This window comes from Dama dama, chromosome 3, assembly GCF_033118175.1.
Source record: "Dama dama isolate Ldn47 chromosome 3, ASM3311817v1, whole genome shotgun sequence".
In the NCBI taxonomy this organism is placed as follows: Eukaryota; Metazoa; Chordata; class Mammalia; order Artiodactyla; family Cervidae; genus Dama; species Dama dama.
The window spans coordinates 36,560,274-36,587,553 of NC_083683.1; the positions used below are offsets into that span (position 1 = coordinate 36,560,274).

At 40.3% G+C, this 27,280-nt stretch overlaps 1 long non-coding RNA gene across 3 annotated transcripts in view; it reads left to right on the forward strand.

The window, feature by feature from the left end:
• LOC133044188 (uncharacterized) overlaps positions 1-27,280 on the forward strand; it is a 61,242-nt gene continuing 33,962 nt past the window's right edge. For 2 of the 3 annotated variants that reach the window (XR_009689897.1, XR_009689895.1), the window contains exon 1: positions 14-80. This is a non-coding gene — a long non-coding RNA (uncharacterized LOC133044188). Of the gene's footprint in view, positions 81-12,516; positions 24,442-27,280 lie in introns of all 3 variants that reach the window. The other variant, XR_009689896.1, reaches the window with a different exon arrangement.

A 27,280-nucleotide genomic window follows, 5' to 3' on the forward strand; every position in this document is an offset into this window, starting at 1 on the left:
TGGCCATTCAAATCTGTAGGAGAGAACCTCCATTTTAAGCAGCCCGTCCCTGGCTTCAGACTTCCCTTGTGGCTCAGACGGTAAGGAGTTTGCCTGCAATGCGGGAGACCTAGGTCCAATCCTTGGGTTGGGGAGATCCTCTGGAGAAGGAAATGGCAACCCACTCCAGTATTCTTGCCTGGAAAACCTCATGGATGGAGGAGCCTGGTGGGCTACAGTCCACGGGGTCGAAGAGTCGGACACGACTGAGCGGCTTCTCTTCCCTCTTTCTCTTCACCCGCAGACTGTCAGCTGCTCCCCTCTTTTCCCCAATGTTCCTTTGGCTCTTAGGTTTATTCTCTGATCAGTGAGTGGCCAGAAATGATAAACAGTGCTGGCAAGCAAAATGCTATGCCAATTCCATCAGGAAATGTGCCTAATAAACAGAGTGGATGGCTAAGTAAATACTGGATGTCTTAATAAACGCTACATTTTAAATGTCAAGTATTTACAAGTATTTACAGGGAGAAGAGACCAAAGAATTGAGTGTTTTCAGTGGTAGAAGGATTCAAGCACAAAAACTGTCTTCGCTTCTGATAATGATTTAGTTTTTGGAACCTAGACCCAGGCTTCCTTTTGGCCATTCTCTAATCCTCATCCCTTCCTCTGCTTCTAATTCTGCTGGGTCCTCTCCCCTAGAAAAAAATGTGTTATCCAATCCCCCCAAAAGGATTGGATCAAAATGAGTGAATCTGTGACTCTCTGAAGCCACAGGTTCATTAGGAAAGGATCATCTCACAGATGGCCTCTGCAGGAGCCCTGAGTGCTATTTTCATAAGTTGTTTAGACCTAGTTCTATTTATATCGGTTATGTGGTCTGTGTAGTGTTTGGAAAACATTAGTGGAACCTGCCAGGCCCACCATTATTAGAAATGTGAAGGACTGGAAAAATTAGGTTGTTTTTTTAAACTGTTTTTTTCATTTCTAAGGATTCCCCATGCGAATATTTTCCAATTTGGGGGCGGAGGAAAGGAAAAATGTAGAAATTTTCCTGCCATATTTTTACCCAATCTTTGGGTCACTAATCATAATATGGATCATGTAGCAGTAACACCCCTCAAAATTTCCAGGGTAAATGTCTTCAGTGTGTTTGCCGTTTTTGTTTAAGGATGGCAATGTTAGCTTAGTTCTGTGGTTTCAGGGCAAAAAGCTGTTTTTAGAAAACACCAGATTCAGCCTTTATATTGGTTGATAGGAAATATGCTTGGAGATTCTGTTACTTCTGACAAAACAGCTGGCTACAGCTGTAGCCTAATTTATATAGATACGACAAGTCCAGCTGAGAAACTGCCAAACGTAATAGATTGAGCCTTGATGAAAACTAAGGCAAGACACTGCAGGAAAAATTCTCTGTTCACTGGGTGACCTTGTTCAAGTCACTTTTTAGAGGACACACTGGTTTTCTCTCTGGTTACTGATCTTCCATTGCCATTGATAAATATCCATTAAGGTCCACAAATTCTTTCTTGACGTTTTACTCCGCTTTCTAACTTCTCTGTCTTTACTTTTTTGTGTTACATTAATTATTTGAAGGCTTAAGACTGAGAGGAGGCTTATTTTCTTGGGCTCCAAAATCACTGCAGATGGTGATTGCAGCCATGAAATTAAAAGATGCTTGCTCCTTGGAAAAAAAGCTATAACCAACCTAGACAGCATATTAAAAAGCAGAGACATCATTTTGCCAACAAAGGTCCATCTAGTCAAAGCTATGGTTTTTCTAGTAGTCATGCATGGATGTGAGAATTGGACCCTAAAGAAGGCTGAGCGCTGAAGAATTGATGCTTTTGAACTGTGGTGTTGGAAAAGACTCTTGAGAGTCCCTTGGACTGCAAGGAGATCCAACCAGTCCATCCTAAAGGAAATCAGTCCTGAATATTCATTGGAAGGACTGACGCTGAAGCTGAAACTCCAATACCTTGGCCACCTGATTCGAAGAGCTGACTTGTTAGAAAAGACCCTGATGCTGGGAAAGATTGAAGGCAAGAGGAGAAGGGGATGACAGAGGATGAGATGTTTGGATGGCATCACTGACTCGATGGACAGGAGTTTGAGCAAGCTCTGGAGATGGTGAAGGACAGGGAGGCCTGGTGTGCTGCCCACGGAGTTGCAAAGAGAGACTGAACGCAGTTCTAACGCGTGTGTGCTCAGTCGTGTCTGACTCTTTGTGACCCCACAGACTGCAGCCCACCAGGCTCCTCTATCCATGGGATTTTCCAGGCAAGAATACTGGAGTGGGTTGCCGTTTCTCACTCCAGGCTCCAGTCTAGTACCTGTATTTTAACAGAAGAGAAAACTCGGCCTAAGAAGGCTCAGTGCCTTGTCCCACGGCACAGAGTTAGTTTGTGGAAGAAGCAGGACTCCTGTCTGAAGTGGACCTTGGTCTCACGTGGGAAAGCCCCCCCACAGACCGTGCCACAGGTGAAGGGTGCATCCCCCAGCTCTGCTTTCGTCACGCTTGCTGCCTGGGAGGCAGATACCAGAGACAGCACAGTGAACGTGAGAGGAGGGAGGAAGATAAGGAACAAGGCGATTGCTGTTTACCCAACTGTAACAAGGGCTACCTTTGCTTATCAGTCTTAAAGAAAGAACAAAGGTTTCTTTCAGTGGGAGTTATTTATGGCACTCTGAAGGCTTTGCCAGTTAGAAGGGGATTTCAGAGTTGAGTCTCCCTCTCCCTCCCTGCTTTCCTCTGAATTCTAAAACTGGGTTCTATATATATGATATGTTAATTCATATGACTCCAGTGTGGGTGTGGAGTTGATAGAAAGGTGGGAGATGCAGGCCACTGAAGCAAAGGTACTAAGAGAAATTTAGATGGCACATATCGGGTACACGGCTCTCTCCAGGGAGTTTCTGCTAGGACGTAAGGTCCCTGGGGGTGGAGACTGCTGCTCTATCCCCTAGTACGTAATGGATGTTAATAAATATTTGTTGAGTGAATGAATTAAGGAAATGGCCTAGGTGTAAGGATATTCACATACACACTGCTAAACAAACCCCAAACACACCCAGAACGTATATGTCTCTCCCACTGCACTCTTTTCCTCTTTCTTTCAACTACTCAGGCAATTATACGATGACAGTGATGGTTAAGAGCAGGCATTCTTTGGTCACTGAGATGCCTTCAGTTTCTCTGGAACCATGCTTCTCTGCTGACATTTTAATTAAAAAATTATAATTCCCCTTGAGTGGAATTGCAGTGATAGCAAATGAAGCCCTGCCTTTCATCAGGAAGGTCTGACGCTCTACCCTTCACTGATGCTCTTTCTGTGGGACCATTGTTCCATGGCTTTCCTTGGAAGCTTATTTTCAGTTCTATGTCCAACAGAAAAATGCAGAGTGACTGGTCTTCTATTTTAATTTTGCTTAGGAAACGAGTTCATGCTTGGGGGAGGCGTGCTGTGAGTAGGACGATTTTGAGAGTAGCCACCAAAAAAACATGTGTACTTCAGCTGACATTTAACAAAGTTCTAGTAAAATAAGAAAGAGACATTACTTTCATTACCAGCATATCAGTATTTGGGGTATTAATTGTGCACATGTAGAGCAACACAAAGGTACTTTTCTATTTGTGAATTAGAAATAATTTTACCCCTACAAGGCACAGATATTATGGGAGTTGCCAGAAGCCAAGAAAGGGCATAAACACTTCTGACTAGTGAGCAAACAGGCTCAGAGATGGGATATATTCCTGGGGTGAGCTGGCAAGCTTAGTTAACTTTCATAGTATCACTTCTTCCTCTTCACCAGGTTTCTTGAGAATGCAGAACTGGTACCCACAAGTATGTTACAGCATAAATCCTCCATTCCTTTTTGTAGGAGAGTCAGAAAAGCGATCTGAAGTGCCCTTTAGCAGACTGTTCCTGGCATCAAAGCCACAGGAACATGTTTTTAGATGAATGAGAGTTGGGAGTCCTTTTCTCGATCAGTAGAAATAGAAATATAATGTGAGCCAAATATACAATTTACAATTTCCTAATAACCACATAAAAAATAAAAAACAGGGGAAATGATGTTAGTAATGTATTTTATTTAACCTATGATATCCAAAATACTCTCAACATGTGTGCTTAGTCACTCAGTCATGTCCGACTCTTTTCGACTCTGTGGACTGTAGCCCGCCAGGCTCTTCTGTCCATGGAATTCTCCAGGCAAGAATACTAGAGTGGGTAGCCATGCCCTCCTCCAGGGGATCTTCCTAACTCAGGGATGGAACCTAGTTTTCCTGCATTGCAGGCAGGTTCTTTTCTGGCTGAGCCACCAGGGAAGCCGACTCTCAACATATTCTCATCATAAATATTATTAAAGAGATATTCTGCATTCCTTTTTTCATACTAGGTCTTTGAGATCTGGTGTGCATTTTACACACCAAATTTTACACATCTCATTTTGGACCAGCCATATTTCAAGTGCTCAACAGTACATGTAGTCCATGGCCGCCATATTGGACAGTGCAGTGTTAGATAGTCAAGGTTCAGTATGGCTGAGGTAAAATATATAGTCATTTGACATCCATATGGAGTTACCTCTTTTACTCCACTTGAACGTACACCAACTCTGAGAGTGGTTTTATAAGTTAGGAAACCAAGTTTAGAGATAGCAGTGAATTCTCCAAATCCTGGTGGTGACTTTTTTCTTCAGTTATGCGGCCTTCTAACTACTCATGTTCTAGAGAGCTGCCACATCATCTTGGAAACTCTGGCACAGTAGGCACTATAGATAATAAGTGACATTAAGACTATTGACAGGTAAAGATCACCTTGACATCTGTCAGCTGTTGGACACTGTACCAAAGGGTAGGTATTAACAGTCAGTAACCCATGGTAACAAACAGACCCAGCTAGGAAATGTAGAATGTGGGTTCTGTAGGAGGAGCAAATAACCTGCTAATATTTGGGATATATCAGCCTGTGGACAAAGAAATAGCAATGAACATAATTTCACTTATTTGTAGAACATGTCAGCCACAAAATGACAGATTTTGTGTTGGATACACAAATTATCCAGAGTTTACTGATGCTGATCACTAAATAAATAGTTGTACATAAACTCAGCACATTTCATCACCCACAGGTATGAACTAGATTCCATGGGAGCATAGAGGAGAAAGCTCTTTGCTTAGAAAAAGGGAGGAGATATATTTGAATTGAATCTTAAAGAAGATACATTTTACTAAGTGAACATGGCGGGAGAAGGTTTTTTCAGGCAGAGGCAACAGCAAGTATTAATGAAGCTAACACTTATCCAGTGCTTATATGTTCCAGGCACCATTCTAAGCTCTTTACAAATATAATCTAACTTTATTCTCAAAGCAACCCTATTAAACATTTAATTCTAAGTGCAGTAGGAAGCAAGTAGGTGATTCTGAATATGCTCTCTTTTATATTAAAAGAAAAAAAAAAAAGATTACTCTGGTGGCTGTGTAGAGACCAGACTGACAGTGGTTTGCCAGAACGAAACAAGGAGGCACATGAGTGTGAATTTCAGTGGTTGAGGCAAGAGGTGATGAGTTTTGGATAAGGAGTTTTCAGAACATCTAGGTTTGCTTTTTGAGCAGGAAAATCTGAAGTCAACAGTACACTGCATAGCCTAATATAAGGGGGAAGGAAAAGTGGAGGGTAAGTTTCAATGTTGGCTGACCAAAGTATTTTAATAAAACAGGGGCAGAATCACTTAAATCTTCTAAGATTTTGAGCTACCACCTGTGTCCAAGACAAAGAGTCAAAAGAGAATACATTGTTCTTTCATGTTCCCTAAAGCCCATATGATGGAAAAGAATTTAAAAAAAGAAAAACGAAAACATATACACAGTATTATATTTAAAGTAGATAACCAATAAGGACCTACTGCATTGCAGAGGGAACTCTATTCAATAACTTGTAAAAACTTAATGGGAAAAGTATTTGAAAAAGAATAGATACATGTATATGTATAACTGAATCACTTTGCTGAACACCTGAAACTAACATAATATTAAAAACTAACTATACTTCAATATAAAATAAAAATTAGAAAGAAACCACAACCACACACACAAAACAAAAACACTTGTATTTTGTTTTAAATGGCCACAATAAACTTGCTGTAGAAATAAAGTGTGTAGTTTGGATCGCCAAAGCATTACATCTCCCAGTTACTTGTTAGATAACAGTGGTCTTCCTTCTGTCACCATCATTGTATTGAGTTTCTACAAAGAGTAGTAACAGTTTGGATGCTTCCTATTGAAAGTATCAGCAGATCTGATTTAAATGGGCTCATGAAATAGAAACTTTCAGAGGCAGATTAACTTTAGGAAAGGCTTGATTCAGTGATCTATCAAGGTGACCAATGGCCTGGCTTCTTTAGCTTTCTGTCTAGAGATGTCCAACAGCAGGTCCCAAGGCCATTTGCTTTCTTGTTCATATCCAAAGCCTCCATGTCCCAGGATTTTCAATAAAATCTTAAGGTTCAGCAGACCTTCTTTATGTACCTGTCTCTGGACTCATCATGGAGGCAGGAAGATGCAGTCCTCTGAAACTAGGTCTGGGTCAATCTTACATGATTAATATGGTTGAAAATGGGTGAAATGAGGGATTGATTTCTCCGAGGAAATTTGGAATTCTCTTCCCAGAAAGTAGAAGAATAAACACAGTGGAACAAGCGTCCACTGATCCAAATGATGTCTTTTTATCACCATCGTACTTTGTCTCTCTACCTAATGTTAGCCTGTCTCCTCTTCTTTGAAAGAATCTCGTTCCTTGATTTCATGACACCCATCATTCCTATTTCTTGCTACTTTTATGACTGTTATGCTCATCCTTTAGAAGATTATCTTCTGTCTGCCTCTTAAACACTGATGCTCCCCCAAGTTTTCTTCTTAGCCTCATTATCTTCCTACTCTGTCCTTGAGTGGAGAGACCTAACCCAAGAGCCAACTGTCACTGGTGTGGAGAGTCTTGATCTGGGTTTTGGAAACTCTTAAGAGTAAGAGTAAACTTAAACTCTAAAAACTTAAACTCTAAAACAAGACTTTAAGAGGATAACTGTATGCACATAATATATATGTACACATACTGGGAAAAACTGATAGTTTTCATAAGTTTTTTAAAAAAAATTCATGAATAAAAGTTTAAAAATCATGCTTATTTTTGCCATTATCACCCCAAAATACTATCTCTGAATAGATCTCTCACCACAGCTCTAACTCTGCCTTTCCTACTGTCTCCTTCCTGATGTCCAGCAGGCACCCTAGTTCAGATTAACACACATTTTTTATTAAAAAATTTTTTTTAAAGACAGGGGCCAGTCACTTACTCTTTTAGGTTATTCAGGGCTAAGAAATTGTCCTTGCTGTCTGGTGGTTTTTAGTTTAGCAAATCACACTGATTCACTTTAAACTCAATATTCACTTTCCTAAACCTCTTTTCTTGTATTCCCTATATTATTTAGGAACCACAATTGACCTTTCTGCTCAGATCTAGAAACCCAGGAGCTCTTTAAGCACACTGACTCTAGTGAGGACAGTGGGAGTTTATAGTCTCTCTAGGTTATCCTGTAGATGAATATTTCTATTTTACAATAAAATGTAAATTTATATTTGAAAATCCTATTGTTTTGTAATAAAAACTATATAAATAAAATTTGACAAAATATTTCCTGGTCAGTAGGAATAAACTAAAGAGAAGTTGATTTTTAAGTGATAGGGTGGGGCATATTCCACTAGAGGGGTACATAAGAATTTGTTGGGGGGGGGGAAATGTAAGGTTTTTCTATTTATGAAAAAGGGATCATGAATTAAAATGGAGATTCACTCTCCTGGAATATCCCTTTAAGAACATATGTAACATAAAACTTGTCCTTCCTACATTCCAGATCTTTCTTGCTCATTGCTGCTGCTTGAGTCCCAGGTCCCTCTGCAGCATAATTTCCCTGGTCTCTGGTACTATTGGCAAATAGTACCCTACCCTTTCTGGCATCCAGTCTCATCCTTTCCCTTCCCTTCTCTCCACTCTACACAGAAGTTGAGAAAGATCATTGTTAATCATAAATCTAAATTGCTGTTATGCTGGTCACTCCAGCATAAAATCATTTTGTTGTTTTTCAGTTGCTCAGTTGAGTCTGACTCTGTGACCCCGTGGACTGCAGCACGCCAGGCTTCTCCATCCTTTACTATTTCCTGGAGTTTGCTTAAACTCATGTCCACTGAATAGATAATGCCATCCAACCATCTCATCCTCTGCCACTCCCTTCTCCTTTTGCCTTCAATCTTTCTCAGCATCAGGGTGTTTTCCAATGAGTCAACTCTTCGCATCAGGTGGCCAAAGCAATGGAGCTTCAACTTCAGCATCAGTCCTTCCAGTGAATTATCAGGGTTGATTTCCTTTAGATGGACTGGTTTGATCTTCTTCCTGTTCAACGGACTCTCAAGAGTCTTCTCCAGCACCACAGTCTGAAAGCATCAATTCTTTGGTGCTCAGCCTTCTTTAAGGTCCAACTCTCATATCCATACATGATTACTAGAAAAGCCATAGCTTTGACTACCCATTTTCTACAGGAAAATAGTCACATTTTTAAGCACATTGGATCACTTTATAAACATACAATCTGGTTTCTTTTCACCTTTCCAGCTTCCTCATCTCTTGTCTTTCCTTCCCTATTTAACATATATTCCTGAGCTTTTGAGATGCTCTCTTCAAAGGCAGCCATGGCCTCCAAAACTTATTGCATTGTCTTATCCTCTATCCATGATGGCATCTCCTCATTTTTCACATTATCAGTATAGAAAACCAAACACAACATAGTCCTTGCCAGTGGTGATCTAGCAGCAATACACTCACACTAGAGAGAGCATGATCAATTCCCTCATTCACAGAGGTCCTCTCTGGGCACTCATCTTCTAACTATACAGATGTGTCCTTACAGTTTCTGATTTGTATAATGAGTACAGGACACAGCACTTTTTTTCTCTCTTTAGTAACAAATTTCTGCATCCTGAAATTTGAAAGGGATCTACAGAATATTAACATTTAACTGACATCAGGCATTTTTTCCTTCTCATTAATCTTAAACTCTGAAGGATTTACTGAAGTCTCATATCCCTTGATCTGACACTTTAAGAGTTAGGGACAGCCACAAAGACTACAGCTGGGAGATAAGATGCAGATTAAAAGAACCATTAACTCACAATGGCATTAGAAAACCATAAGTGTTGAATTCAATTTGGATGCGGTTCAAAGCACCAAGTAAAGTGGGAGGAGGAGGCTGTAAATAGTTTTTAGTGCCCTGAAACTCAACTTTTTCCCTTGGAGCAGCAAGAGAGAAATCACTTTGCTAAAGATTAGGTAATTTGTTAGCCACTCTCTCCTTCTTCATGAACCACTACATTTCTGTTGCTTTATTCAGAGAGGCCATATGTCTAGCAGATAGGAGTGCATCCTTGGAACTCTACTGCTAAATTTGAATTCCTGAATCTTGACCTCAGTGTAAGACCTCAGGCAGGCACTTAACACTCTTGTGCTTCACCTTTAAGTGGGGATCATAGCACCTGCCTCGGGTGGTGCTGAGAAGTTTTAATAGACAATGTGTTTAGAGTCCTGAGGACAATGCCTCTCATACAAGTGCTTTACACGTTTGTTGTTTAGTCACTAAGTCATGTCCAGCTCTTTGCAACCCTATGGACTGCAGCACGCAAGGCTTCCCTGTCTTTCACTATTTCCCAGAGTTTGCTCAAACTCATGTCCACTGAGTTGGTGATGCTATCTAACCATCTCATCTTCTGCCTCCCCCTTCTCTTCCTGCCTTAAATCTTTCCCAGTACCTTTTCCAATGAGTTGGCTCTTCCCATCAGGTGGCCATAGTATTGGAGTTTCAGCTTCAGCATCAGTCCTTCCAATGAATATTCAATTATATGTTTAGTTTTTATTACTTTTGAATGAGGATTATGTCTTTTCAAGGGAATTTATCAATTATATTTATTTCCCCAGAGTTGTGAGGGTATACTAATAATAGTAAATACTTATGAAGATATCCCATGTACCAGGCACTGTCCTAAGCACATACATATATACCCCGGTCTCAAATATGAATAAACTGAAGCACACAGAGGCTATACAAACTTGCTCAAGGGGCTACAACTTTGAACCTGACTGTGGCGTCCATGCTCTTAACCACTGCAGTGAGGGAAATGCTGGAAGGGCACTTTGCATAAGAAGGAGTAAAATTTTGAGCGGGTCTCCCTGTTCTCATTGTGTCTCATTATGTTCTCATATGTTCTCATTATGTCTGATTCCTCCTCTTAAACACTGCAGTCCAGGCACCTGGACCCCAGCTGGGTAGATTATCGTGGCCATGGTCTCAGGTTAGGATTACTGACAAGATGCACCCAACTAGGGTACTCTGTAGACCAGTGTGCGCCCAAGGTGGTAAACACTGACCAGTATTAGTACACTAGTTTTAGACCTACTACTCAGAAGAGAAAGATTCCTTCCAAAATGTTACTGCTCATTGACAATGCACCGTCTCACCCAAGGGCTCTCATGGAGGTACAGAATGAGATTAATGTTGGTTTCATGGCTGCCAACACAACATTCTTTCTGCAGCTCATAGATCAAGCAGTAATTTTGAATTTCAAGTCTTATTATTTAAGAAATAGATTTCAAAAGGCTACAGCTTTCATATTAAAAAGCAGAGACATTACTTTGCCAACAAAGGTCCATCTGGTCAAGGTTATGGTTTTTCCAGTGGTCTTGTATGGATGTGAGAGTTGGACTGTGAGGAAAGCTGAGCACCGAAAAATTGATGCTTTTGAACTGTGGTGTTGGAGAAGATTCTTGAGAGTCCCTTGGACTGCAAGGAGATCCAACCATTCCATCCTAAAGGAGATCAGTCCTGAGTGTTCATTGGAATGACTGATGCTAAAGCTGAAACTCCAATACTTTGGCCACCTCATGCAAAGAGTTGACTCATTGGAAAAGACCCTGATGCTGGGTGGGATTGTGGGCAGGAGGAGAAGGGGACGACGGAGGATGAGATGGGTGGATGGCATCACCGACTTGATGGGCATGAGTTTGAGTAGACTCTGGGTGTTGGTGATGGACAGGGAGGCCTGGCATGCTGTGATTCATGGGGTCGCAAAGAGTCGGACACGGCTGAGCAACTGAACTGACTGACTGACTGACAGCTTCCAAAGATGGTGATTCTGAAGAACCAAAGCCAGATGGAGCGTTTAGCTGTCTCACTGGCTTGAAAGGTTAAGGGGTGGGAAGATGCTGGTCTATAGCAGGGCACAGTGGCAGAGGTGGGCAGTGGCACCTGGAATAAGGCCCTGGGCCTATAGAAGGCAGTGCCATCGTTGATTATGCAGTGGCATTGGCAGGGAGCAGAGAGAAACCCAGGAGGCACAGGGATTTGGCATGAAAAAAGTATTCCTGAGTATGTGCAAAACAAAACGCAGCCATAAATGTTCTTATATTTTTGAGTCATAGTACTAGCTCTCTGGGGATAAAGAAAAATCACTGTTTCCTAATATCCACAAAGACAAAAATGCAGGAAAAAAATGAAAAAAAAGACACATGCACAGAGATTCTCATTATAGCTGCTGCTGCTGCTAAGTCACTTCAGTCGTGTCTGACTCTGTGCGACCCCATAGACGGCAGCCCACCAGGCTCCCCCATCCCTGGGATTCTCCAGGCAAGAACACTGGAGTGAGTTGCCATTTCCTTCTCCAATGCATGAAAATGAAAAGTGAAAGTGAAGTTGCTCAGTCGTGTCCAACTCTTAGTGACCCCATGGACTGTAGCCTACCAGGCTCCTCTGTCCATGGGATTTTCCAGGCAAGAGTATTGGAGTGGGTTGCCATTGCCTTCTCTCTCATTATAGCATTATTCAACAAAATAGTGGAAAAGCTAGAAACTGCCTAAAAATTCAATAATAATGGAAATAACTAGTAAAATAAGAAAAGTACCAGGTGATTTAATATTATACAGTCATAAAAGTGGTAATGATAAAGACTATGGAATAGCAGAGAAGTATGCTTAAAAATATTTTAAGTGAAAGAAACAGGGCATAATACTGCATCTCTATAACCATGTAAAGTTACGTAGTGAATATAATTGGGGTTGTGAATGATTTTTTCTTACATTGATTTGAGCTTTTATTAGTACGTGTAGACCTCATTTTATCACACTTTGCTTTATTGCACTTTGCAGATACTGCATTTTTTAGAAATTGGTTTGTGGCAACTTTGCCTTGAACAAGTCTAGCAGTGCCATTTTCCAACAGTGTTTGCTCACTTCTTGTCTCTGTGTCACATTTTGGTTATTGTATTATTTCAAACTTTTTCATTATTATGATATTTATTATGGTGATCTGTGATCAAGGATCTTTGATTTTTTTGGAGCACCACAAACTGCACCCATATATAATGGTGAGCTTAATAAATGTGTGCGTTCTAAGTGCTCCACTAATTGGGCCATTTCCCCTCTCTCTCCCTCTCCTCAGGCTTCCTCATCCCTTGAGACACAACAATAATAAAATTAGGTCAATTAATGGCATCTATGGAGAAGGCAATGGCACCTCACTCCAGTACTCTTGCCTGGAAAATCCCATGGACAGAGGAGCCTGGGAGGCTGCAGTCCATGGGGTTGCTAGGAGTCGGACACGACTGAGTGACTTCACTTTCACTTTTCACTTCCCTGCATTGAAGAAGGAAATGGCAACCCACTCCAGTGTTCTTGCCTGGAGAATCCCAGGGACAGCGGAGCCTGGTGGGCTGCCGTCTATGGGGTTGCACAGAGTCGGACATGACTGAAGCGACTTAGCAGCAGCAGCAGCAATGGCCTCTAAGTATTCAAGTGAAAGGAAGAGTTGCGTTTCTCTCATTTTAAATTGAAAGTCAGAAATGAGCAAACTGAGTGAAGAAAGTATGTGAAAAACTTTGCCTCTTGCACCAATGAGTTAGTCCAGTTGTGATTGCAAGGAAAAAGTTCTTGAAGGAAATTAAAAATGCTACTCCAGTGAACACATGAATGATAAAAAAAGCAAAGCAGCCTTACTGCTGCTATGGAGAAAGTTGTAGTGGTCTGGACAGAGGAGCAAACCAGCCGCAACATTCCCTCAAGCCAAAGCCTAATCCAGAGCATCACCCTAGCTCTCTTCAGTTCTGTGAAAGCTGAGAGGTGACAAGCTGAAGAGGAAAAGTCTGAAGCTAGCAGAGGTGGCTTCAGGAGGCTTAAGGAAAGAAGCCAACTCCACAATCAAAGGAGAGGGTGAAGAGAGCTTCCCTAGGGTCTTGGATGGTAAAGACTCTGCCTGCAATGCAAGAGACCTGGCTTTGATCCTTGAGTTGGAAAGATGCCCTGGAGAAGGGAATTGCAACCCACTCCAGTATTCTCACCTGGAGAATTCCATGGACAGAGGAGCTTGGTGGGCTACGGTCTGTGGGGTCACAAAGAGTTGGACATGCCTGAGTGACTAACATTTTCACTTTCCATTTTTATAGGGTGTAGCAGCAAGTGCTGATGCAGAAGCTGCAGCAAGTTATCCAGAAAATCTAGCTAAGATCATTATTGAAGGTGGCTCACTAAACCGCAGATTTTCAATGTAGATGAAATAGCATTCTATTGGAAGAAGATACCATCTAGGACTTTCTTAGGTAGAGAGGAGAAACAAATGTGTGGGTTCAAAGCTTTAAAGTACAGGCTGACCCTCTAGGGGCTAAAACAGCTGGTGACTCTAAGTTGAAGCCAATGCTCATTTACTAGTGCAAAAATCCTAGGGTCCTTAAGAGTTACACTAAATCTATTTTACCTTTGCTCTAGAAATGACACAACAAAGCTTGGATGACAGCACAGTTGTTTATAACATGGTTGACTGTATATTTTAAGTCCCCTGTTGAGGCCTACTACTTAGAAGAAAAAGATTCCTTTCAAACTATTATTACTCATTGACAATGCCCCTTATTACTCAGGAGCTCTCATGGGGATGCATAATGAGATCAACATTGCTTTCATGGCTGCTAACTGTACAAAAAAAAATCTTCTTGACCCATATAATCACGATGGTGTGATCGCCTACCTAGAGCCAGACATCCCTGGGATGAAGTCAAGTGGGCCTTAGGAAGCATCACTATGAACAAAGCTGGTGGAGGTGATGGAATTCCAGTTGCGCTATTTCAGATCCTAAAAGATGGTGCTGTGAAAGTGCTGCCCTCAATATGCCAGCAAATGTGGAAAACTCAGCGGTGGCCACAGGACTGGGAAAGGTCAATTTTCATTCCAATCTCAAAGAAAGGCAATGCCAAAGAATGCTCAACTATTGCACAATTATACTTCTCTCACATGCTAGTAAAGTAATGCTAAAAATTCTCCAAGCCAGGCTTCAGTAATACGTGAACTGTGAACTTCCAGGTTTTAGAAAAGGCAGAGGAACCAGAGATCAAATGGTCAACACCCTTGGATCATCGAAAAAGCAAAAGAGTTCCAGGAAAACATCTATTTCTGCTTTATTGACTCTGCCAAAGCCTTTGACTGTGTGGATCACAATATACTGTGGAAAATTCTGAAAGAGATGGGAATACCAGGCCACCTGACCTTCCTCTTGAGAAATCTGTACAACAGTCAGGAAGCAACAGTTACAACTGGACATGGAACAACAGGCTGGTTCCAAATAGGGAAAGGAGTACGTCAAGGTTGTATATTGTCATTGTGCTTATTTAACTTATATGCAGAGTACATCATGAGAAATGCTGGGCTGGAAGAAGCACAAGCTGGAATCAAGATTGCCAGGAGAAATATCAATAACCTCATATATGCAGATGACACCACCCTTATAGCAGAAAGTGAAGAAGCACTAAAAAGCCTCTTGATAAAAGTGAAAGAGGAGAGTGAAAAAGTTGGCTTAAAGCTCAACATTCAGAAAACTAAGATCATGGCATCTGGTCCCATCACTTCATGACAAACAGATGGAGAAAGAGTGGAAACATTGTCAGACTTAATTTTTTTGGGCTCCAAAATCACTGCAGATGGTGATTGCAGCCATGAAATTCAAAGATGCTTACTCCTTGGAAGGAAAGTTATGACCAACCTAGACAGCATATTAAAAAGCAGAGACATCACTTTGCCAACAAAGGTCCATCTAGTCAAGGCTATGGTTTTTTCCAGTGGTCATGTATGGATGTGAGAGTTGGACTCTAAAGAAAGCTGAGTGCCGAAGAATTGATGCTTTTGAACTGTGGTGTTGGAGAAGACTCTTGAGAGTCCCTTGGATGGCAGGGAGATCCAACCAATCCATCCTAAAGGAGATCAGTCCTGGGTGTTCATTGGAAGGACTTGATGTTGAAGCTGAAATTCCAATATTTTGGCCACTTGATGTGAAGAGCTGACTCACTTGCAAAGACCCTGATGCTAGGAAAGATTGAGGGCAGGAGAAGGGGACGACAGAGGATGAAATAGTTGGATGGCATCACCAACTCAATGGACATGAGTTTGAGTAAACTCTGTGAGCTGGTGATGGACAGGGAGGCCTGGCGTGCTGCAGTCCTTGCAGTTGCAAAGAGTCGGACACGACTGAGTGACTGAACTCAACTGAACACAATATTCATTCTGCATCTCATAGATTAAGCAGTAGTTTTAAACTTTAAGCCTTATTATTTAAGAGATACATTTCATAAGGCTATGGCTTCTATAGGTACTGATTCCTTTGATGGATCTGGGCAAAGTAAATTGTAAACCTGTTTAAAAGGACTCAATATCTTGTCATCTACCCTGTCATATTCACCTATTGCCATCCTACTCTAGAAGCCATTAGGAACATTTGTGATTCACGGGAAAATGTCAAAAGATCAACATTAATAGGAGTTTGGACGGTTTTGATTCCAACCCTCAAGGGTGACTTTGAGGGAATCTAGACTTCAGTAGAAGAAAGAACTGCAGATGTGGAAATAATAAGAGAAGCAGAATTAGAAGTGAAGCCTGAAGATGTGACTGGACTGCTGCAAACTCATGATAAAAAACAGATGAGGAGTTGTTTCTTATGAATGAGCAGAGCTAGTGATTTCTTGAGATGGAAGCTGCTCCTGGTGAATATGATGTGAAGATGGTTGAAATGACAAGACAGAATTTAGAATATTTCATAAACTTAGTTGATAAAGCAGCAGCAGGGTCTGAGAGGATAGACTCAAACTGGAAAGAAGTTCTACTGTGGTAAAGTGTTATCAAACTGCATTGCATACTACAGAGAAATTGTTTGTGAAAGGAAGAGTCAGTCAATGCTGTAAACATCATTTGCTATTGTATTTAAAGACATTGCCACAGCCACCCCAACCTTTAGCAACCACCACTCTGATCAGTCAGCAGCCAACAATCCTGAGGCAAGACCCTTCATCAGCAAAAGAATTATGACTCATTGAAGGCTCAGAGGACTGTTAACATTTTTCAGCAGTAAAGTACTTTTTAATTAAAGTATGCACATTGTTTTTTAGATATAATGCTATTGCACACTTAAGAGACGACACAGTGTAGTTTAAAAGTAAGTTTTATAGGCACTGGGAAACCAAAAAATTCCTGTGACTTGTTTTATTGTGATGTTTGCTTTATTGCAATGGTCTGGAACTGAACCTTCAGTATCTCTGAGGTGTGCCTATATAAAACAGGGATGGAGTAGGTAGAATTCCAAGTAGAACATATAACAGAAGTATAGGATCATAAAGGTTTGTAAGAGAAGTAGAGTGGAGTGTAATGCAAAATTAGCATGTTCCAATCTGAACTCTTCTTTTCCCTAAGATATCATCAAAGATACAGTCACTAAGGTGCAAAGCCGGGAATCATCCTGGACGCTTTCATTGAATATCTACATCCAATCAGACACTTAATGATGATTCTACTCTGCAGCCGCCTGGACGTCAGTCCTTTGGTCTTGGCTATTGCCCTCAGTCAGGTCCACATCAATCCTTGTCATACTTTTCATCTCTGCCACCAACAATCCTCAACTGTTATCCAGTCTCCCAAATGTTGGCGGCTGAGACTTGCCAAATAGAAATTGGATTTCATCACTTTCTTGAAGTCCTCAGTGACTTCTTGGGCCAGTAGGGAAATGAACAACTCTCCAGCTAAAGGCCTCCCTTGGTATGCCTCTGCCTTCCCTCCCCAGGTAATAAATCTATAACAAGCCATGATGACTGGTCATGCCTCACCACTTCCGCTGACTAGAATGTGGTCCCCATCCTTTGAATGGCTTCATATACCCACTATCCCACACTTGGTCAATAGTTTGCCTGATATGTTAATATTAATAGGATTCCAGGTTGGATAGTTCCCCCTCAAAACTTTGAAGGCATTGATCCAAATTCTTCTCCCTTTTAAAGATACAGTTGAGAAGTCTGATGCCATTTTGATTTCTGATTCTTTGTACATGACCTGATTTTTTCCCCCCACTGTCTCTGAAAGCTTTTAAGGTCTTTATATCTAATGATCTAAAATATCACAGTTTTATATCCTTCTGTGGGTCTTTTTCACTCATTTTTCTGGCGATATATGGTGGATTCTTTTGATCAAGAAATTTATTTCCTTTAGATACGAGGAATTTTCTTTTATGATTTCTTTACTAACTTCTTTTCATTCATTTTCTCTTGTCATTTTTTTCTTGAACTCCTACTCTTTGGATGTCATATTCCCTAAATTGCTATTCTAATCTTTTCCTTGTTTTCCTATTTCCTTGGTGTTTACTTTTTCTTTTCTAGGTTTCCTCAATGTACCTTCTAAATATCTATTGACTTAAAACATTTTAAATTATATTTTTAATTTCTAAGAGTGATTTATAACTCTCTTAAGGCTTCATTAAAAATTCTATCTTCTTTTAATTTATGGATGGAATAGGTCTCTGAGAATATTAAGGACAGTTTTACTTTTCTTATTTTAGTTATTTCACATATTCCTTGTATTATCTCTGTTTCCTCTAGCTTTTTAAAATTTATTTTATTTTTTTCTATTTGTCTTGGTTTCTCTGTTCCAGGTTAGAGGCTTTGCACGTTTTAAGTATATTCCTATCTTAGAGTGAGGCACCATGAAGAACTGATTAGAGGCTCTGTGATTGTGTGTTTGTTGGTGAGTGTGTTTTGGGAGAGGGCTGGGTTTGATCCCTGGGTGGGGAAGATCCCTGGGAGAAGGGAAAGGCTACCCACTCCAGTATTCTGGCCTAGAGGATTCCAAGGACTATATAGTCCATGGAGTCACAAAGAGTTGGACACGACTGAGCGACTTTCACTTAAGGGACTTCCTTGGTGGCTCAGATGGTAAAAGTGTCTGCCTAACAATGTGGGAGACCAGGGTTCAATCCCTGGGTCGGGAAGGTCCCCTGAAGAAGGAAATGGCAACCCACTCCAGTACTCTTGCCTGGAAAATCCCATGGATGGAGGAGCCTGGTAGGCTACAGTCAATGGGGTAGCAAAGAGTTGGACAGGACTGAGTGACTTCACTTTCACAAGGCTTAGCTCTCTCATCTCTCTTGGTATATATTTTCAAAGGGTTGTTATGAATGAAGAGTGAGGCAATGTATGCATGTGTGAATACCTGTGCTTGTTAAATGGGGAGCTTTGATGCAGGATGATTGGATCAGTCCAATATCAGTACCCTTAGGTTTTTTTTTTTCCTCTCTGCAGAGAGGAATATTCCATTCTTATATTCTGGAGATAAAAGGTGATACCTGGCAGTATAATCCCTGGGGCCAGCACACTGGTAGATGATGAAAGGAAAGAGTGTAGAGAATCTCATCTTTTCTAATATGAAATTTCCCTGGATTCCCTTGGATTCTGTACAATGTCTCACCTCACTCTCAGCTTGCAGATTCCTGAGTGGTAATTGATACCTCCTTTCCTGAGCTTTTCTGGGGTTTGGCCTACTCATTACTATTCTCCTGCCTAAGCACTTTTAACTTTTCTTTGATCTGCAGTGTCAGCTAACTCATATTTATCTCTCTCCATTTTCCAAGATTTTGCAGATAAGTCTTATCAACTATTGTCTTTACTTTCTTTTTCTTTGTCCTTGTGGTTTTCTGTTTTTTACCTTAATTCAAAAAAATGTCTTTACTGTCACTCTAGATGGGTTTGGGTGGTGATGGTGATACATATGTATATTCAACCTGCAATGCCCTAGCAACAGAGGTCAATACCTCTATTGCAGGCCATGGTCAAGTCTGACATAGGCCTGATAATGCAGTTAGTGAAAGTCGCTCAGTGGTGTCTGACTCTTTGTGACCCCATGGACTATACAGTCCATGGAATTCTCCAGGCCAGAATACTGGACTGGGTCTTCTCCAGGGGATCTTTCCAACTGAGGGATCAAACCCAGGTCTCCCACATTGCAGGTGAATTCTTTACCAGCTGAGTCACAAGGGAAGCTTGATAATGCAGTTAGGAGGTACATAATTGTGGTCCATCAAGAATTTCTTGTATAGTAAATGGCTGAACTTACGGGTGATGATACAGTCCCTTCTGTTGCCTAAAAGTTTGCACATCTGAGACCTTGGGGTGTGGGCTCCTCTGGCCTTGCAGTTTCTTCTTACTAAGCACAGTGAAGTTTAGAACTTCTTAAGAAATAAGCAATTCATTTGAAGTAGTCTCTACTTATCTGTACCCTTGATTTTTTGCATATTATTGCACTCTAGTTGCAAGTTCTGGGAGCTAATCAAAGGGAAAGCAACCTTAAATTAAGTCTCCATCTCCATTATTAGCTTTTTGTCTCTGACCTAACTTAACCTCCCAGTTCTAGGAAAAAGAATTGGCTGCTATATTTTTTATTCCCTTTCTGCCTTGGTATGTTCTGTTCAAAATTTCTAACATTTAAAAAAGGTATTAGTTTTCATGTATTTCCTCTGTCTACCAGACTATAATCTCCTTGAAGGCAGGACTAAATCATATTCACTATCATTCCCAGTGACATCCTTGGCACATAATAGATGCTCAGTATTTATTTGTTATATGAATGAATACAGAGATTAATGACATGTCAGATGAAATACATAAAATTATCTCAGTTGTTCTGGTCATCTGCAAAGACTTACAGAGAGATGAGTATTTATGGTCCTTATTAGGAGAGCAAGTCATCTTCAAAGATTAAATAGTGTTTTTTAATTCTTTTCATTAAGAATTAAAGTCTCTGCTTCTATTTTTTGGCAGCATGTTTGTTTCTATATCTGTGTTAAAATGGATTTTATTCTGCTTAGTGTTACAGTTTGGCTATTCAACTACTTTCATAAGATTATAATTTACTTGAGGGCAGAGGTTGTACCAATAATGTCTGCCTTCTCATAGTGCAAAGAACAATGAACAGACACAATGAGCTTAATTCTTGCTTGCAGCTGAGTTGTCACTGTCCTGAATCTGTCACACATGCGAAGGTGAAATGTGTGCTGGTGAGGGTGTGAGGCTATCAGTGAATAAGGGAAGAAAATTAGCAGAGATTTGCTGTTCATTCCGAGTCACTATACTGCAAGAAATAGATCACCTAAAACTTTAATTTACTGAGCAGACTCATACTATCCTCTCCAACCTATCGGTTGCTTTTTTGCCCATAAAGAACCTTCTTGATGTCTCCATGTAACAAATACTTGACACATAAGTCAGTGATACATCGATATACCCTATAAAAATTGATAGTCCCCACCAAAGCAGCCAATGATTTGAATAGTTTTATCCTATTATACTTATTATACTTACATAGAATTGATTTTATTTAATTTTGGACAATATCATGGGAAAATACGATTTCCCCTCCACTTTCTTCTCAAAAGAAAGGAGCATATTGTGTAGAGCGAGTGGCACTGATTCCTTGAAAATACTGAATGCCAAGGAAAATGTGTTAACTCTAGAGTGAAGTGAGGATCACCTGCAATGATCAGTTTATGTGTCTGAAAACTCATCCAAGTGGGTGGCATGATTCAGCTCTCAAGTATGAGTTGAGGTACCTGCTCCATGTGGCATAAACACAGAGTCTAGGATGTGGATAGTTGTTTCTGGAACAATGTTATTAAGTTTCTTCAAACATTTAGAAAGTATATTTATTTTAATCACTGTAATCATAACAGGAATGTGTGTAGGTGCTTAAGATAATACAAATGCTATCTATATGACATAAGTCATACAAGTCACAGAGCAGTGAAAATGGTTTCCCAAATTGCAAAGAGCCAGGATAACCAATATATTTTATGTTGAAAATCTGGGTTCATTTTATACCAAGGAACAATTTAATGGTGACAGCAAAAAAAAAAAAAAAAAAAGGGCCTAAGGTTTAGCTGATTTCTGAAACTAGTTTATAACACTATCTTTAAAGTGTGATTGTGTGTGTGCTTGTGTATATAAATATAAGTAAATATAAATTTTGGATCAGGTATAAGCTTCTTTGAAAAAACACGTAACAGGAACAAATATTAGTTTGAGGATAATTAATAAATTGAATACTTAAATTTAAAGGCCCCTGGAAGTTGTAATGGCTAAAGATTTAGGACAATCCAGTTCAAGACTCTGTGGGGAAGTGAGCCAGCCCCATGGGCTAGGAGTAGAGCATGTGAGAGCCCCAGCATGCCGTGGTCCCAAGGCCATGAAGGTCATTCAGGTGCTACACTGACTTTCCTTCTTTCTCAAGGCTGTGTACCCTCCTGCACCTAACCATGGCTTGTTATTTGGGGCAGTCGGCCTGGAGCCTCCTCTAACTTCATGCATTTGCTCACTTCAGTTGTGTTCTCCATGCCTGTTACCTGACCCAAATCATGATCACTTGCTTTATTGGGTGGGTTTACCTTGGATTATACCTTAAGCTCATGAAATCTTTAGTGACTCAAGAGGACAGGTTAATTCTTTCCCTGGACGGTCCAAAGATTGCAGAATTTTTTATTTTGTCATTGAGGATAAATGGGGTAATTTGAATAAATATGGAGTAAGGATAGAGCTGGAGTCTCTGGGGAAAGTTGAGCCAGATAAAATGCAATGCTTCTTTCTGAGTTTTTTAAATCCTCAGTTATTAGAATAAAAAATACTTTCGATTTCTTCTAGGACTCTGTTGAGCTGTGAAAATGGATAGAAATAGGGTTGTTTTATAACTTTCATTTTCCTAACAAACGGTGAAAAATAAATAGAATTTTCTGCCTTTATCTTCCTGACACTTCCCAGGTCTGGCCTGCTTTCTGGCTTTTCATGATCCTCTGTGTCCTTAATTCTTTCATAACTCCAGGTACTTATTTCTACTGCCTACTGAATATCCTTCTGTCTATATTCACCTATATCCAAAACCCAGCATTTCTTTACAAATTCAACATTGTCTTGCTAAAACAGTCACTATCTTTTGCAGTCATCTTTGACCACACTCTCTCCTTTAGCCCTTCTATCTAAGTATAGTAGTTTCTACTAATTTTCATCTCCACAGTAGTTTATGTAGGTGTTCTAATTTTTAAAATCATCATTGTTCTCATTTACTGTTTGGATACTACTACTAGTCTGGTTCATGTAGGACAGACGTGATGAATGCTTGTTCCTTCACCATTATTTATCATCTTAATTGCCTATTACCTGGATTATTCTAGTACTATTCTAACTGACCTCCCTGCTTACCTCTCTGTCACTCCCCTAATTTACACTATATATAGCTGCCAGCTCACTCTTTCTTTCTTTTTTTGTTCACGACATGTGGCTCGTGGGATCTTAGTTCTCTGACCAGAGATCTTGGACCTGGGTAGTGAGAGCACAGAGTTCTAACCACTGGACTGCCAGGGAATTCCCTGGATCACTCTTCTTAATGCACTGGCCTGACCAGTTGTTATTATCTAATTATATCCAAAGCGGGCAAGGCTTTAACCAAATGTGATTCTACCTTTCAGCTGAAATTCCAAAAGTACTTTTAAGACACATTTCTGAAGGCAACAAAAATTGTTTTCTTCAATTTTTTTACATATATATAAATGATGCTAAACAAAATGAGTGGACCATATCTTACAATTAAGAGCCAAACTTCTAGTACCCACAGATGGCAAAACCAGTTGAGTCCCATTCTACAGTTAAACCTTAACAAGTCTTTTTTCTTTCTGGGCACACCATGAATATCATTTATATTGGGTAAGAATGCAATTTGTTAATCACCAAATGGACTCAAGAATTTTAACAGCTTAGATAATCAATTTTTATTCAGATGGTGCTATCTTCCTAGAGTACTAGCAACAAAAACAATGTAATATGTGATTCAATTAAAGAATGCATCATTAACTTTTTGGTAGAAAAATCTGTTTTGCTAATAGTTTTTTTTTTTTTTTCTAACAGAAGTAATATTTATTGTAAGAATTCTAACAATATGGAAGTGTGGGAAGTAAAATGTGGAACTTTCCTCCCTCCAATCTTACAGCCCACAGCTAATAATTGAGCTTAAATCTGTTAACATTTTTTCTATACACATACAAGCATTTTAAATGAATGAGCATTCATAGTATGTATATTATTTCTGTTACAGAACTAGGAACACACTAGTAAACATACTGTCTGCCCGCCAGATCCCTCTGGAGCCTGTTTACCTGCTCCGGCCATCCTTTCGCCTGGGTTTATTTCCTGTAGGCTGTCCTTGGGCTACTAGTGGGGCTTGGTGGTTCAAAGGGATGGACGCATTTGGGAGCTGATGACCGACTAGATCAGGCTGCAGCCTAGGGCTCCAGAGCTCCTTCCAGGATCACACTGAGGCTGAGCCCACCTAAATTCACACTCTATTCGCCTCTTCCAAGGCCTGCTTGCTCTACTTCCTGTGAGTTTCTGCTGGAGCCCTTCCTTAATGTGTCATTTGTATGCAAATCCTCATTTCCGGGGACTGTGGCCCAGAGAACCCAGTCTAGAGCAATCAGATATGTCAAATCAACCTTTCTGCTTTGTCACTCAGGGGTATTAAACAAGTCTTTCAGTAATCTCTCCTAGGTTCTCTGCTCAACGTCTTCATGCCCTTTAAGTGCTCACTTTCCAAATGTGAGAAAACTGCTACTGACCTAGCGTTTTTCTTTTGTTTTCAGAAAAGTGGTGAAATTAAAATTACAAATGTACACCAGCATTCTCTCACACACATTAACTAAACATTGAGCCAGGAACAGGGGTAAAGTAAACAGAAAATCTGAACGAAACTGACCCATGTGAGGGAGAATTTGTGACTGTCTCCATGGTCTCTAAACCAAATGACCTCAGGCCTTATATGGGGCCAATGAAATTTCAGGATCAGAAATGAGGTTAACAACTTTATAAGACCCTTAAAATTTTAAAAAGAGATTTTAGATTATGATAATTAAGATAAAATCAAACATAACGTATAGCCTTGCAACTGTTTTGTTCTCTGACTTTCAGAGAAACAACTAAAACAAACAGACCTAATTGCTGTTATCAAGATCCTCCAACTGCTTGCCATCCAGGAGGAGGTGAGTTTACAAAATAAGGAGGCTGAAGACACAACACATGATGGTCTGTAACCAGATTCACATGGACCATGTTGTAGACATTTAGAGAAGCACATAACTACTCTGTAGAGAAGTTATCAGGAAAAGCTTTATGATAAAAATGATGTTAGAATTGAGTCTCACAAGTTGTAGCACTTAGGTAATGGAAAATCAAGCATTCCTAGTGGGAATTTATGGCTAAATGCTAAGTCTGGAATGAGCATACTGAGTGTGCTTTGAGGAGAAGGAAGCACTAGAGGGAATTCTGACGGAAGCAAAAATGCAGGCTCACGAATCATGTTCTAATGGGGATTTACATAGTTGTATAGGCAAGGTGAGGTCTGATAATAAAGAATCTCAAATGCTGGGCTGAGGAGTTTGGACTTGATTAGAAAGGCCACAGTAGAAGAGTATAGATTTATAAGCAAGTAAATGGAATGATAGCAAAGGTTTTATAAAGATTAACTTAGCTTTGGTATATCAGAGAATTTATTGTAGGGTTTAGTATATTAGAAAGTGTACTACTAAAAATCTGTTGAAAACTGCAACTCTGTATGAAGATAAAGGCCTAGATTTGAAGAAATGGAAGGTAGAGATAAATACGTCTGTGCGTGCTCCGTGGCTTCAGACGATCCCTGGGTCAGGAAGATTCCCTGGAGAAGGAAATGGCAACCCACTTCAGTCGTCTTGGCCTGGGAACTTCCATGGACAGGGCAGCCTGTGGGCTACAGTTCACAGCGTCACAGAGGGGTAAGAGATCATAAAAGAAAACTGTGCCAGAAACGGGCAGTTGACGGTTAGGGGTTGGGTAGAGAAAAGACTGGGCTTCCCTGGTGTCTCAGCTGTAACGAATCTGCCTGCAATGCAGGAGTCCTGGTTTTGATCCCTGGGTTGGGAAGATGCCCTGGAGGAGGGCACGGCAACCGACTCCAGCATTCTTGCCTGGAGAAGTCCATGGGCAGAGGAGCCTGGCGGGTGGCACAGAGTTGGACACAACTGAAGAGAAGCGGCAGCAGCAGAGAAAAGACTAGAAGATGAGTCCACGTTTTAGGCTTTTGAGTACTTCGGAAAATGTGGGGGGGAGGAGATGGAGTTGCACGTGGAAGCTTACTCAGGTGTGGGCGTGCCTTAATTTGATTTTTAGACACTTGGGGTTAGAGTAGAATGGTCTGGTAGAAGTGTCCTGTTGGCATTTTATTTCCTGGAAATAAACACGGAATTAAAGCTTGACTGAAAAATTAGTGTTGGAGATATAAAATCTGTGTTCAGCAGGGTGGAGATGAGAATTTACGCTTTGGATAGAAGTGGATACATTTCTAATAATGGGAAACATAGAGGAAACAGCTGAAAATGGAAAAATGAGGTCTATTAATGGCCCACTGGAGTAATGCTTAGAGATATCATTATATCTGAATGGTCACTGGAGGTATATGCTAATTTAGCAAAAGACATAACCTATTTTGTTAGTTTATAATACTGTATGAAGCCAAGAACTGTAACCTTCTCCACAGTTCCCTTTTGCTTTGGCTGTTTAGAATTCCCTCATTCCTCCTTTGGGGAATATGGAATAGGAAAAGCAGAGGGGAGAAGGGTAGGACACATCTGTATTTACTCATTCTCCCACCTCATTGTCATACTCTCTTCTGCACACAATTGGATCTAGAATGAATCCTCATTGCAGTCAACATGTCAAGAACTGAGATCCCTCTTCCTTGGGGTAGTACGTGACTTCAGAAAACACACTCCTCAACTGTTGCTTTTTGTTTTTTTAAATCTGATTACTGAAGACAGCACCGCTGCTCCTGCTTCACAGGGACCTAGTAAGCCCTAAGGACAAAAACTCAGGCGTGCCCAGGACATGCATAGCTATGGATACTTCACAGTACATTCAGGCAGCTTATTGTCTTTAGTTCCAGTAACAATAGCCTATTGGGAATAAGTTCAGTCTATAGAATCTGGGGTTAATATAACATGACTCTTGATGTTGCAAAGGAATATGCTTTTGAAAGCCTCTCCAGAACTCAGATGTTTCATGAATATAGTGATGATAATAAAGCTAATAATTATAAATAATGATTCTGTGTTAAAAAAGGATCTCCCTCATGGTACAATTGTTCCCATGCTATTCCCCTAAATTTTAATTAGAACATGCTGCTTCTTTAAATTGGATAGAGGCAGTAGTTTGATAAGACAACACATATCTAAACTGTCTTCACTTCACACTTTCTTGGTTACAACCACTGTGTCATTGGCTTTCTTCTCTTCTTGCTCCAAACCCGACTGATTTTCAAGAGAGAAATTTCCCAGGTAGCTCTTGGACTCAAAAAGAAACCAGCAACTGATAAGACTCCTGTTGCAACTTCCATTGTGATTTCAGCACAATCCTCTCAGAAAGGTTTTACCATATGTAAGAATACAGTGACCCACAGGAAAATTTCAAAAAATTACACCACTCTGATATAACAAAGCCTTTTCAATCCTGTAATCAGTGGCTATTTAAAAAGAACAAATGCCCAATTTAGATTGTCACTCAAGGACTAAAATACCAAGGAGGGGATTTTAGATCTGCAATGTCTCTCCATAAATTATAAAATAACTTAAAAAAATCTAAGTCAGAATATATTTTTTACTTCTCCAGAGCAAGAACATAGTGAATCAAGAATTATAGTTATTAATAAGGTACAGACAAAAACTTAGCATTTAGAAAGCTGTGGTTTAGTTGCTCAGTCATGTCTGACTCTTTGCAACCCCACAGACTGTAGCCTGCCAGGATCCTCTGTCCATGGAATTTCCCAGCCAAGAATCCTGGAGTGGATTTCTG